At 39.5% G+C, this 13,527-nt stretch overlaps 1 long non-coding RNA gene across 1 annotated transcript; it reads left to right on the top strand.

Annotated features, from left to right (window-relative positions):
• The first annotated feature begins 5,991 nt into the window (after nt 1–5,991).
• Nucleotides 5,992–12,825, top strand: LOC129784760 (uncharacterized). Its single transcript, XR_008747855.1, has 3 exons — nt 5,992–7,238; nt 10,286–10,414; nt 12,349–12,825. It is a non-coding gene; the product is annotated as an uncharacterized LOC129784760 (long non-coding RNA).
• Nucleotides 12,826–13,527: the final 702 nt, after the last annotated feature.

The raw sequence follows: 13,527 nt of genomic DNA, 5'->3' as shown, positions 1-13,527 counted from the left end.
CTTCTCCTAAGAGCAAGAGCCCGTGGATGATGAGTAAAAGTGAATAATGACCCTTCCTCTGAAGGGCTGTGGAATGCTGCCTGGCAACAGCAGGGGGGAAATCACACGTGGTTTTGGCTCCTGAGGTGGTAGTGGTCATGTCCCGATACTTCCTCATGCAGCCTAACTAAAGCAAAGAGCAAATGCCCTTCATCTTCAGAACACTGGGTACCTTCCACCATGCAGAATCAATTTTCTTCTCTAGAAGAGGAGGGCATGCAGCACAGCTAGGCTTACATTGGCCCAGATCTGTAAATTGGGCAAATTAGGTAGGATTTAGGTGCATAAATCCTGCCTAATCCCAGAAATGCCTGCCTTAGGCGAGTAAATCTTACCAGGACCTTGCTTTACAGCCTTCTTTCTGCTTTGTGTATGTTTAGAATTGCTGCAATCTTGGTAAAACCAAAAGCGTGGTACCTAAAATCAGAGCCTGGCTGAATTCTCAGGCAAGGCATTCCTCCAAGTGCTGCAGAGGCCTGATAAATCGGCCGCATTCGGGCCGCACTTACAAAGGACTTAGAAGATTAGTTTCTGTATAACTCATAGGAAACAGGTTGGCATCAGAGTCACCACTGTGAACACTACAGAAAACCTCTTCAGCCTGAAGGATGAAGGCCATTTAAAACGATGCAACTCTTTTCCCAGGAGGATGTTTTTGCTGCAAGCTATAAGCTATTCTGAAGCTGAGACTGAGACTATTGAGTATGGTGAAGGTGCTCATCCTGCCCTTTTGAAGTTATTTTGCAAATATAATTATTGGGCTATAGGGTGGTGGCATGATGCTGCTTTTTGAATAGGAAGCTCACCCATGGAGTGATGGAAGATCTTGGTTCTACTCCATTGTTCAGGGATTCATGTATTTTGCATTGAGTCATCAGATAAAATTTGGTATTAGTTCTGGGACACATGGAAGGCACATTACAAGTCTACTTGCCAATACTAATCCTGCAAGGTGCCATGCACAATGCACCCACAGTGCTTTCTGGGAGCCCAGAGTTTAAATGTTTTGTGGAACAGAGCCCATGAACTGCAAAGTGCGTGAGTGAAACCACACCTTCATCTTTTCTGCAGGCTGGTGCCAGCAGTTCTTTCTGAAGACTGCTGTTGGTTCCATAGTCAAGTCTTTTGCTTCAGAGTTAGTCTGAAAGTTTGATAAAAACAAATCACACATTGAGTTTTCACAAAGCTCAGTAAGAGTACATCTTTTCTACAGTCAGGTAAGTGCCTGAATGCTCTTAGAAGAGGGACTTGAGAATAATATTTTTTTTAAAAGCCACATCACTTAGGGGAGTAAAAATCTCTTTTAAAAGCAGTTTATATCACTGGAACAAATCCATGCATAGTTTAGGACACCACATATTGTACCTTTCACATCATTCTTTTATAAAATTAAGCTGATTATTCCAAACGTGAAATTGGTCAATCTGATTTACAAGACCCAGAGAAATCCATCGGGATGCTCCCATCTGGCCCATACTTTTTTTCCCAGAAGAATTGAAGATGAACTGTTGAAGTGGTGACCAGCACTGATGCAACCGCTCTCTGCTTTCTACATGTATGGCCTGATCTATCTGCTGCTTCTGTCTCTGATGGGAAGTAGACAGGGGATGTGGAGTGAGATATGAATCTGTGTGGGAGGCAGAGCCCTCTGACCATTGTATTGATGACGTGACTGGGAGCTTGGGATAAAGTAAAAAGCTCCACTGAGCTTTTCCCCATGGTTCTCTATTGTGACCCCACCTTTTTTCCTTCCTCTTTCGCCGCCCCAGGACAGTAGCTTTCCTAGCAGCTCCCTCAGGGTCAGGGAGTACTAAGGGAGTAGTAAGTTTATTGATGTTTTAAAAAAAATAATTTGGCCCAAAAATGTATTCATAATCAAAATATTTAAAATTCCTGAGGCAAAGGAACCTTGCCCGCAAAACAATGGATCCCTTTAAATGGGATTAATTAAAAACTAGCATTGGGAGAACATTTATTGTGTAAGACTCGGAGAAATACACCCACACCTCTCCCAACAGGTATAAGGTGACAACATAGGATAAGCCAAGAAAAAAAGGACTACATCTAAGCATAGCGTCTGACAAAGCCAGTAGCCTCTGTAGCAGGGAGTGGACTGCAGTGCCGACACTCCACCTAAAACCTTTCACAAAATTGTGTTCATCAAGATTGATTCTGTGTGTTCTGTCAGTATGAATCAAATTGGTTGACGTTATTTCATGGAGTCTTTGACTTTACCTTTTTTATGCTGTTTAACTAGCAAGACAATATAACGCTTAACATCACAAGAAAAGCCCATTGCTGGTGGTGCAGTTTTATGTTACACCTTCTCATGAGGGAGCTGCTGCTGAAGGGTGGGTTCCTTTTTGCCCCATCCTTAATCATGAGTTTTTCTTGCCTCTGTACCAATATTGCAGCCCACAGCGGATTAGATCAGTTTGCTCATCTGGTAGAAAACAAATCACAAATTCTCTCAAATAATTCATTTCCCATCAGATCAGTAAACTGATACAGCTCGTCGTATCAAGTTACCACTTGATAACTAGATCCAACGCACCAGGTGGGAAGAGAAGAACCCCTCCTTTTAGTTTAGACTACATTCCTCAGTGACAGAAGTGGGGAAAAATCAACAAATATGCTGATTGACATTCTCTGGAGTCAGGGTATCTCTGTGTAGATGAAAGAAACAATTAGCCTAGGTCAGAGGAAATAAGAGGAAAAAAGCTGTCTAACACAGCCTCTGCAGACAGCTCCGCTGGTAGAGTGGAGCCTCTTCTTTGCTCTAAATAAAGAGCCTGGTAACAGTTCAGGGCTCCTGTCCAGTAGCAATGAAAGCTGCAAGTTTTTCTAGGGGTCATTGGTACAAGTGGCACAGTAGTCCTCTTCTGGGTTAGTGTAGAGCACCAATATGACTGAACAAGCATTGGGTCATTAGCCTCCCTGTCATCAGCATGAGATATCCTAGCAGACTGTTTTCACAGGCTGTGAGATACAGAGCTAAAGCCTGCACTTAGGCAGTAGAAACAAAGTGCTATTTTGCAGTTTAATAAGTTTTGCAATCTGTGCTTGACAGAATTTTGCTCATTTCAAAACCTTTTTTTAGCTGCAATTAATGATTTCTGAGTATAGCTATGTTGTGTGAAAATGTTGTTATCTTTTGGGACATATGATGTCTTTGGGACATCATGTAATGTCTTTGGGACATTATATGAGCCTGATTTCTTTTAAAGATCCTGTCAGACTAACGCAAAACAAACTCCAAAGCCACAGCATGAGTTTTGCTTTTCCCTGACAGGCAGCATCAGAAAAGCAAAAGGGCTTATTACCCTCTGACCAGCATCATCTTGTCAGGATTGTATTGACCATTTGCATCAATTTTGAACAGAGAACACTCTTTTTGTAATAAGTCTCTTCAGAGACTTGTGTACCTTACCGTCCATGTCATGTATACCATGATGAGCTTCTCGCCCAGTCTTCCAGCCTGAAATGATGTATGCCATAATAGGGACCTTCAGATTTCTTTTGCTGATTGTGTAATATTCAATATCTCAAAAAAACTGAGGCCTCAAGATCAAAAGCTGGAACCTCCTTTTCTTCCTTTTCACACCGTTTCACAAGCCTTCTTGTTTAGTAAGTTCTGAAGCCTACCATAACAATGGCTGCCTGTGACTTTCACACAACAGTCAAATGACATTTTGAAATCACATTTATTACCAGGATTAGTTTAAAATAATATTAGGAAGGAAAAAAAAATTGTGAGGGAAATACAGTGATCTCAATATCCCATTTGTCCTTTCACTAGCATTGTTAGCCACAGCTGGCTGAAGCCAGGACATTTCCTCTTTCAAGTAACCCTCTCATTTGAATAAACCAGAAGAAAATCATATACAGTACAACGCAAATAAATTCTGTGTCTCAGCTGCCCTCTCTGTTTCACAGATCTCTTCAGTATCTGGTAGACTTCAACATCTGCTTTTCTTCACAGAGTTCTCTTCATTGCTGCTGTCCCTGCTCTGTTTAAAACTCTAGGAGATGCAGAAGCTTTCTCTGTTTTGGAAGAAGCAGATTACCTGTGTTTCTCCTAGGAATTGTCTTTGTTCAGTAATTGCTTGAACAAATAAAGAGAAACTTCATGTGGAATATCTGGAAGGGCTTCACCTCTGATTTGCATTATGTAAGATACACAGAGCCCTATGACTGCACGGGGTTTCACTTATGTGATCTTTTCGCATATCTTTTCTCATGTGCATTCCCCTCCCCCACACCTTTTTTTTTTTTTTTCCCCTTAGTGGGGCTAGCAAGAATTTGCAGCATATTTATATTTAATACTAGCAACTATATAATGAATTTCAAGCTATCCGCATTAAACTTTCAATGATGGATAGTCTGTTCTCAGAGTAAGGGAAATAATAGCGTGTTTCACCCATGAGATTTTTGTAAACACCCCTGCTGCAGTCTTGACATTTTCCATAAAACCATTATGTTGTGGATACCTTAGCCATGAAGTGCTTTAAGTGATACTATTTTTGCAATACATTTAACATCATAATCAGATCATGGTCCATTTTCTGTAATTACCACAGTTGGTGTAATATATATGTCAGTCTTTATGGACTAGACATAAGATTACCAGTGTAGCAGTGATATCCTTTAATAGTGTTATAGCATAATAATAAGAAATGTAATCTATTTTCAGTCTGTAATTTTCCCAGCATCATAGGCAAAACCAGGCCACCTCTTAACTTACTGTTCTAAAGTTTCCTTGAGTATGTTTAGATGTGAGGTAGTAGCTGTTCCAACAGTCGTTATATTGTTAACAACACTCACCTTTTGTCATTTTAGCACTGTTTCTGCCCTGACCTGTTTACTAGAAATTCTGTTCTTGTTTTGGTGTATTTTCATGTACTTCAGCTTTCCTATACACATCTTTTTCATTTTATCTTCATGAACTCCTGTTCTTCCATAGTTTCAGCTCTCCCAATGGGAGGTAAGACAGTGTTTTGTTCTTTCACATTTGTTTCCTTTACATCTGATTTATATTTTACTCACTGTAAGAATATTTTGTTCACTGCATGACGTGAGTTTTACCTACTTGTGCTGGACAGATATATAACTGAAAAAAATGTTACTGAAACTTGCAAAATTGTGTCCAACTCATATTCATTGTATTTCAGGTACTGGGATTGCATTTTTCTGACAAAATGAAGGTATTTCACAGGGCCACTTTTACAGCAGCAGTGGGCTCGACAATATAGTCAATATAGTCTATGGTGTAGTTCTTATTCTGATGTAGGTATGTATATCTGCTCAGTTCAATCACACCTTGAACTGTTCTGACTACATCGACTCACACTCTGTTAACAGCAATGAGATTCTTCCCCAGGCAGAAATAGACACCTCTATCATAAACTGCTGTACTCAGAGGAGACAAATCCCACCTGAAACATAACTGTCAGAACAGTTCCCACAAAGAACCCTCCCATACAGAATATTTCTTTTAAAGACACTTGTAGTCAGTGATGAGAAGCTTTTGCAAAATGTTTTGTTAATTCTCACAGTCTTTACTAAGCTAAACCTGTGTTCTTCTGGAAGCCTTTTTCTGAGTTTTGGGTCTCTTGATCCCTATAGTGTTCTGATCTTAGACTGGATTTTGAAAATTACACAACTGACAGTACTTTCAAACCCTGTAAGTATCTTGAAAGATTTCCTTTTTGGTTTAATTTGTACAACTGCTATGTCTCAAATATTTCAGTCTTTCCAAGAGTGCGATATTTTCTCAAATCTCTATAGCACAGCATTTCTCATTTGCAATCTGGTGCTTGTGGTCTTGCAGTACTCAGAAAGGGAGTTACCTTAATTCATCTTCCTTTTCATCAGTCCTGTCTCCTTTTTAAAGAAAAATTGTGTTATTTGATTGAATCTCCTTCAAAGCATAAGGATTTCTGGAGAATTTAATCTGCTCTGAACTTTTTTAGCTTCTGCTTCATAGTGTTCTCCACATACCGCTTCTTCTAGTCTATTATTTCTCTGGGCCGTCTTTTGTCTTTACCTCTGCTAGTGCTCACATGTAAGGCTTTTAAGTTGCATTAAAGAAAACGCTAGATTAGTGATAAAAAAGGCATCTTTAATACAAAATAAGGGTAACATGCATTAAGTAAGATACAAGAGATGAAAGAATTTATGAAGGAGAAGCTAAAAATGCTATGCTAAGCCAGTTGCTGGCACCAGCTTTCAATGGCAACAGTCACTGTGTTGAAGAGCATTCCGTCCTCTAAGCCAACAGGTCACTCGATTGCAACCAGAAACCCACTGTCATTTGTCTTGCTAGTTCTTGCATGATCTCAGTTGCCTGTCTGTACATTAAGTTTTATGCTCATATAGTTCTGCATAGTCTGTATGTTCTCATATACTATTGTCATTCAAGTGGTTTTCAACCTTTTTTTGATTTGTGGAGTGCTCTTTTTGAGGAGAGGCAGGAGCCTTGTGTGGCAGGGCTACATATTCACTGAAAATAGGGTTATTTTCCTTTAAACACTTAGTAATTCATGGATTGCACACAGTCTGTATCTCCCTGGTTAAATATTGCTGTTAATAGATCTCTTTTTTCCCTCAGTTATTTCCATTTGTCCCGGCTTGTAGCAAAGGTTAACCCAGCTTCATTTCTAGTAGTTTCCTTTTATCCTTATACTTCCAGATTTCTGAAATTAAATTTTCTTTATTGAGCAATATTAATGTCTTTTTTTTAACGTATTTCTGCATATTTTAAATATCTTGTTTGATGTATTTATTAACTTAGAGTTATCATCCCTGCTGTCCCTGTAGGTTGCCCCCCACCTCCCCCTTCGTTATTTGGCATTAAATATCCAGAAGCTTCTGGGATTTTTTGACACAAGAATTGCTGTTGTGTCCTGCATCAAGTTCCCTATACTTTTTAATTTGATAACCTCACCAGTCAAATCCCTTACCACCAGAAGAATCTTCCAGTAAAACAGCACTCTGTTATTTGTTCAGTATTTTAGATACCGCTTTTGCTTAGCACATCAATTTTCTTTTGCAGGAGCAGGCTGTCCTCATGTGCCAAAAGACAAGCTGGCAAGGAAAAAGGCCAGCCTATCTGAACAGAGCTTTGGCTGGAACTCAGGAAAAAGAGGAGAGTCCACAACCTCTGGAAGAAGGGGCAGTCAACTCAGGAGTGTGCCCAGGTAGCCAAGACCAACAGCATCCTGACTTGCACCAGAAATAGTGTGGCCAGCAGGACTAGGGAAGTGATTGTCCCCCTGTACTTGGCACTGGTGAGGTGGCCTGTGGAATACTGTGTTTGGTCCCCTCACTACAAGACAGACATTGGGGTGCTTGAGCATGTCCAAAGAAGAGCAATGAAGCTGGTGAAGGGTTTAGAGAACAACCCTTACAAGGAGTGACTGAGGGAACTGGGGTGGTTTAGCCTGCAGAAAAGGAGGCTCAGGGCAAACCTTATCACTCTCTACAACTACCTGAAAAGGGGCTGCGGTGAGGTGGGTGTCAGTCTCTTCTCCCACATAACAAGCTACAGGACTAGGGGAAATGGCCTCAAGTTGTGCCAGGGAAGGTTTAGATTGAATATTAGGAAAAATTTCTTCACCGAAGGGGTGGCCAAGCATTGGAACAGGCTTCCCAGGGAAGTGGTTGAGTCACCATCCCTGGAGGTATTTAAAAGACGTGTAGATATGGTGCTTAGGGAGATTGTTTAGTGACTTGGCAGCGCTGGGTTAATTGTCAGACTCAATGATATTAAAGTTCTTTTCCAGCCTAAATGATCCTATGATTCTATGTTTCTCTTTCCTTTCTTTCTTGCTGCTCCCACTAGCTTTTACTTTCTCATTTTGCCTCCCAGTCTCAACTTCCTTTTTCTACCTCTGAGATGGCTGATACCCATTCCACCTTGAACCCTACTTCCTCATCATCATCTTTGCCTCTCCTAGTATTCCCCTTTGACTCAATCACTCTCCTTCCATTTACACTTCTTCTTCTTCTAAACAGAACCAGCATAGCACAGAAATAGGTAAAAACTGTGACAAAATGACCTTTCCTCTGCTCTTCATTTTTGACAAAGGCTGCATCTTCTCTCCGACACTGGCTGTGCACCTGCCCTCTCTTGTGATAATTTCTGCAAAACTCTGCACCTCCAGCTGGTCCCTAGAGGAGTCACATTGGTGCTTTAGATAATGAGGCTTCCCTCCCTCCAGTCTGTTCTGGCTATCACTTTTTTTTAATACCTGCCTACTAACTTTCTATGTTCATTCTCCATGTGACACCATTTTTCTCTCTCTCCTGTACTAAAACTTCCATTACAACTGGCTTCTGGCTTTCTGTTTTGCTCTTTCTGTAGCTGATCATTTCATTTTTTTACACTGAGATCTCTGCTTCTTTGTAAGTCTAGATCAGCTGCTTTATTTCTCCAGATAAGTACTGTTTGTCTTGCTTGCCTCATGCACTTCAGCGTGTTCTTGTTCCTTCCATCAACCAAGATATTTCAGGTTTTAGAGAGGGCAAGAAGGTATATGGCAGACTTGCAAATTGAAGAGTTAACTTCTCAAAGCTTTGCCACCATGCATTATTATTCCTGATGTTTTAAAAAAAGGATACTGTTCTCAAATCAGGAAAACCACAAGAAAATCTCAGTGAGATCAGGCTGCTGGGAAAAGCTTGAAAGAAAGGGAACTCTGAAACGGAAAGAAATTGAGTAATCCTGATTCTTAGGAAATGACAGAAAATGAAAATCAGAATTCCTGAGTAAGGGCAGGGGGAAGGGCATTTAAATAGATCCTATAACAAAGACAACTGCAGAGGGAATTGCAAAAGCACAGAGGAATGAAGCAACCCTGCTCAACAGAAAACAGGAGTAAGCAGCAGTATGCTGGAGGCCCTGAAGACTGCTAGTCTTTCACAGCAAGTTGCAACAGCAGAGCTCCCTGCCGCATGGCCACCAGGCTAGAGAAGCTATGTAAACCCTGGTGGGTGTATTAGACTACATTCAGAGAAGCCACAAGAGTATCAGATAAATGTCCTAATATTTGTGGTAGGAGATGGGACAATGCAGTTGTTATCATCTGTGTGTCCCTTTACTAATGTGGAAAAGGAAGAAAGTTTGCAGAGGAAAAGACATGCTTGATTCCTGATTAATGACAGACAGATTTTGTTTCTAGTGCCACTTACTAAGATTGCAAAAAAAACCAAGCAGAGAAATAATATACTTCTTTAACAAGAGTTGTTCAGTGCTATTTACATGATTGTGGGGGAAAAAAATGTTTTACCAGGTCAGCTATCCCACGGAACAATTTCTTAAATTTTGTTGACCACTAGTGAAAAGATCATGTAAGCCAGCAGCATTCTTTATGCCACCAGCAGAATATACAACATTTCCAGTAACACTAAGAAGTCAAAAAAAGAAGTATGAGAGAAATGAGAAAGCCAGATTTCCAACATAGTAGTGTTAGTGCCATAGACTTGCTCACACCAGAACACCTTTATAAAAGCAGAATAACAATAAACTCTAGAAGAGGCCAGGCTTCTGGGCTGCATCCAGCATAGGTGACAAGAAGGAAGAAAAGCAGCAGTATATAACCACGTCACATCAGGATGCAAATAGCTAAAAATATTGGAAACCACCCAGAGGATCGAGATCAGAAGATGCTTCCGCGTTGCCCACAGGAAATAACATGATGAGATAGACAACCCCATATTACACAAAAAATAAATCAAATTGGATGAGAATTCAAATTGATTCTAGAATGGTTGTGCAAGGGACAGTTGTGCCAAAAGAGTACAAGTGTTTCAGCCATGTGTCTGAAAAGACTGTAGACTCTATGTTCACCCAGGAAAGCTGTGTTAGATATTGGTTGACAGTTCCTAGGGAACTGCTGGAACCACAATACAGAAGAATGAATGTAAGTGGAAGAAAGATAAAATTGTTTTTGGAGCAGTTATTACTGTGAAAAAACCAAAAACCTGAAGCCTGTTCAGTTGCAGACCTCAGAGACCTGGTGCAATTTTGGACATGTGCAGTATTACTATACGGCATAATATATGTAGGCAGTTTATACCCAGTTCCTAAGGAAACTAGAGAAAGGGAAGAAAATGTTCCAAGAAAAATGCGAGAAATTATTAGCTACTTTTACTGTGATTGCCAGGAATGAAAGAGTTAGCTGCAGAATGAGAGCTTGGTTACACTGGTGATAGAAAGTAATCTATAAATAAATGCATTTCACAGGTCTTCACAGGATTGAAAAAAAGGAACAAAATAAGATTGAGATAATTTGCCACTTCCTTTGGTGTCATAGTTCTTCATTGCTTTCCAGTATCAAGGCAATGCAGTTATTTCCAAGACAGGAAGTATTGGGTAAGTACTTTTTAAGTGAAAAGCCAATTACTTCCATAGGCATCACAGAACTTAATGAAAGTATGGTTTTGGAATAATACTTGCTTCATTCAGCACATCAGATATTTGTTAGGTTATCCAAAGCCAAAATACTATTAGAAATAGGTGACAGAAGAAGCTTTTAGTACATGCTTTCCTGTGAAAGAATCAGCTTAACTATAGCCCCTGTGTTTACAGTCGTATCCCTTAAACATTTCCTTAGTACTCTTAGTCTTCAGAAAGAATCAGCCTTATGGGAACCAGATTACTAGTGTAATATCTGACTGGTAAAGCTGACAGAGAACACAAAGCTGAACAAAATGTATACCATATGTAGGTCTAACAAGACAACCAGACAACCTTGCCTTGCATGAAAGGAAACATAAAACTCTAGAAAATCTGAAGAGGAAATGAGAAGTGTTTCCAGCCTTAACATATACAACTTGTAAACAGTATCATAAGAATTACTTTTATTTAAAAAAAATATATTTTTAAAAGATTCTGTATATACCAAAATCTATATGCAATCTCAAATGAAGATATTGCATGGAATGTAATTTGCTTACCGAAAAGGTCCGTTCACTGTGTGCTTCAGCAACTGTAGAAAATGGTGCATCTTTGTAACATTTAACAACCGTGTTTAAAAAATAAGAACAAATGAAGAGGAAAACCAGAAGCCTGTCACATATTTCAAGCATTGCAAACATACAAACAAACCCAACCCAGCATTATGTCCCAGTGGAAATGAAAGTCTTAGTAATGACACAAACATTTGAACAGCTTACTGAGTATTTGGTTTGGTTTGTTTCTGTTGTAAAAATGCCTCCTTAAGCCTTTAGTGGCACGGCTGAATCCAAAACCGTTGAACAATTTTTTGCCTAGAATACAAATACTGTTACTGCAACATGGCAACTTTAACTGAGCACTTCCCAGAGTGCAGTCTTAGGGACACATGTTTTGTCAAGAGCTCCAGTTACGCAATAACGCAACAGGAAAGAGCTTAGAATCAAGGGGAAAAAAAACAACAAACAAACCCTGAGGCCTTTGCTGACCTTACAACAACAGCAATTTCAGCATCAGCCAGCTGACTGGAGCCAGAGATGCACCATTAAAAAGCCTGCTGGAAACTTGCGCAAAGCTGGGTGGAGCAGAAGGAACAAGCCTCTGCCAGGTTTGCTCTCATCTTGGCAATGACCTCTGTATCACTGACAAAGTGTTTCTGAAAGAACAGCATATTTTTATGATTTCACTTCTTTGAAAATAAGTGCTTTACGATATCCACAAGGGATGCTGATATAAACAAATTTAGGACAAAAATACAGCAGTCAGGTGGAAGGCCTTGACCACACAGACTCATACTCTATCACACAGCTGTAAAATATATAACCTAAACAGAAAAAACAACCTTGTTTCCCACCCTGCAGAGTCACTTAATGGATTTCAGCAGCAAGTAGGCCACAAAGCTGTTTTTCTGGAATGGAAATGTTGTAGTTATTTCCTTCTCTAAATATACAGAGCAGGCAATAATGCTTAAAGAATCTCATCCATAAATAGAAATCAATATTGCAATACATGATCCTCATGAAGTCCTGATTTGGCTAAAAGCTCTTAATTTCTGGTATAGCCCTTCATGGCATTTGTGCTGCTGGCAGGAAGCTGCCCAGTAATGATTTATCAACAAGGAAAATAAGTATCTGAAGCTGGGCTCCTATGTCCATACTTAGTTACCAAAATAAATTGCCTGATTTTCAAGCTTGCCAAGAACCAGAAGCTCCCAGGAGCACATGTGTGATAGAGAAGGAACAATTACATAGCAGATCAAAGCTAAAGCAGGCTAACCAGAGTCCACGAAATTACAGAGGAATTCAAGCCTTTAGTGCCAAATGGAACATATTTTATTTCTTTTTGCTTTTCAGTTCCAGGTCTCCAGTCTGTGACCCACTGAGAAAGCTACTAACTCCAGAATCGCCTGTTGGTGACCAAATCTGACAAACTTCAGACCAATTTAGGGAGTTTTCACCTGACATTTTTAGGACAGCTTTCTAAAGCTGTGCCAGATCACTTACAAGTCCAGATATCTTCTAATCCAGGGTAATGTAATGAATTTTAAATCACTGTCTCCAGATGTCTAGCACAAAATAGTTTAAGAGAGCTTAAACTTAAGTCAGCTTTCTGTGGAAAAGGAGTATAACATTTTGATATTCATGCATTATCTACAATGTTTCCTGCTTGATGCAAGCATAAAATCAAAGGTCCGTCTTCAGAAAGTGTCTGATACTGTCAGAGCTACATGTTACTTCTTATAGCTCCAAGTGGCCAGAACTGAAGTCAGACTACCTTGGGCAGATGATGACCCTAATTGGTGTCACTCAGACAGAAAAAAATGGCCCCACAACACCACAATAAATCATGATATTATAAATTATTTATTCACAAGTAAAGCTTCAGCCTCCTGTGGACTAAAAAAAATATACGTATTTCAAGACATAAATAAGAAAAAAATGGCTAATAAATTCAGAGCTGTTTTGTTGCAAAATAAATAAAAATAAATAGTTTTTTTCAGTTTGGTTCAAATAAATCCAGTTGGACATGACTTAGTGAATGTCCAGGAAACAAATCCCAAACATTTCATCTCTATCACGTATCACCAGCTACATATAACCATAATGAAGTCAGTGAGGGCCCAGTGTCATAAGAGGGTATGGATGCTACTAGAATAAAAATAACCTCAGTAATATTTCCCACACTAGAACCAAGAGGCAATTTAACCTCAGAATAATAAGCCTAGTGTTCTGTGTTTACTCTGACATATTAGAAAAAAAATTACTGTTGCCAGTTTCAGCTATATCTGATCCAACATTGCTTTAAAGCTGTGTTAGTAGCACATGTGTGGTGTTTTAGAGCAACCTGTGTGCTAGTTAGAGTCATGGAAGGTTATTCATAAGAAAATTACATAGTAAATCTGTTTCAGTAGGAGAGAAAAAAAAATTCTTCTCATTATATCCCATATTTGTTATGTGTTAAGCTTAGCTCTCCTCTTCCACTATAATTTTTCATCTTGACCCAAATATGACTGATTTTAGGAAGACAAGAAG

Source organism: Falco peregrinus, chromosome 6 (genome assembly GCF_023634155.1).
Source record: "Falco peregrinus isolate bFalPer1 chromosome 6, bFalPer1.pri, whole genome shotgun sequence".
NCBI lineage: Eukaryota > Metazoa > Chordata > Aves > Falconiformes > Falconidae > Falco > Falco peregrinus.
Note: the sequence above shows the minus strand (reverse complement) of the source record. Positions and strands in the feature narration are given on the sequence as shown.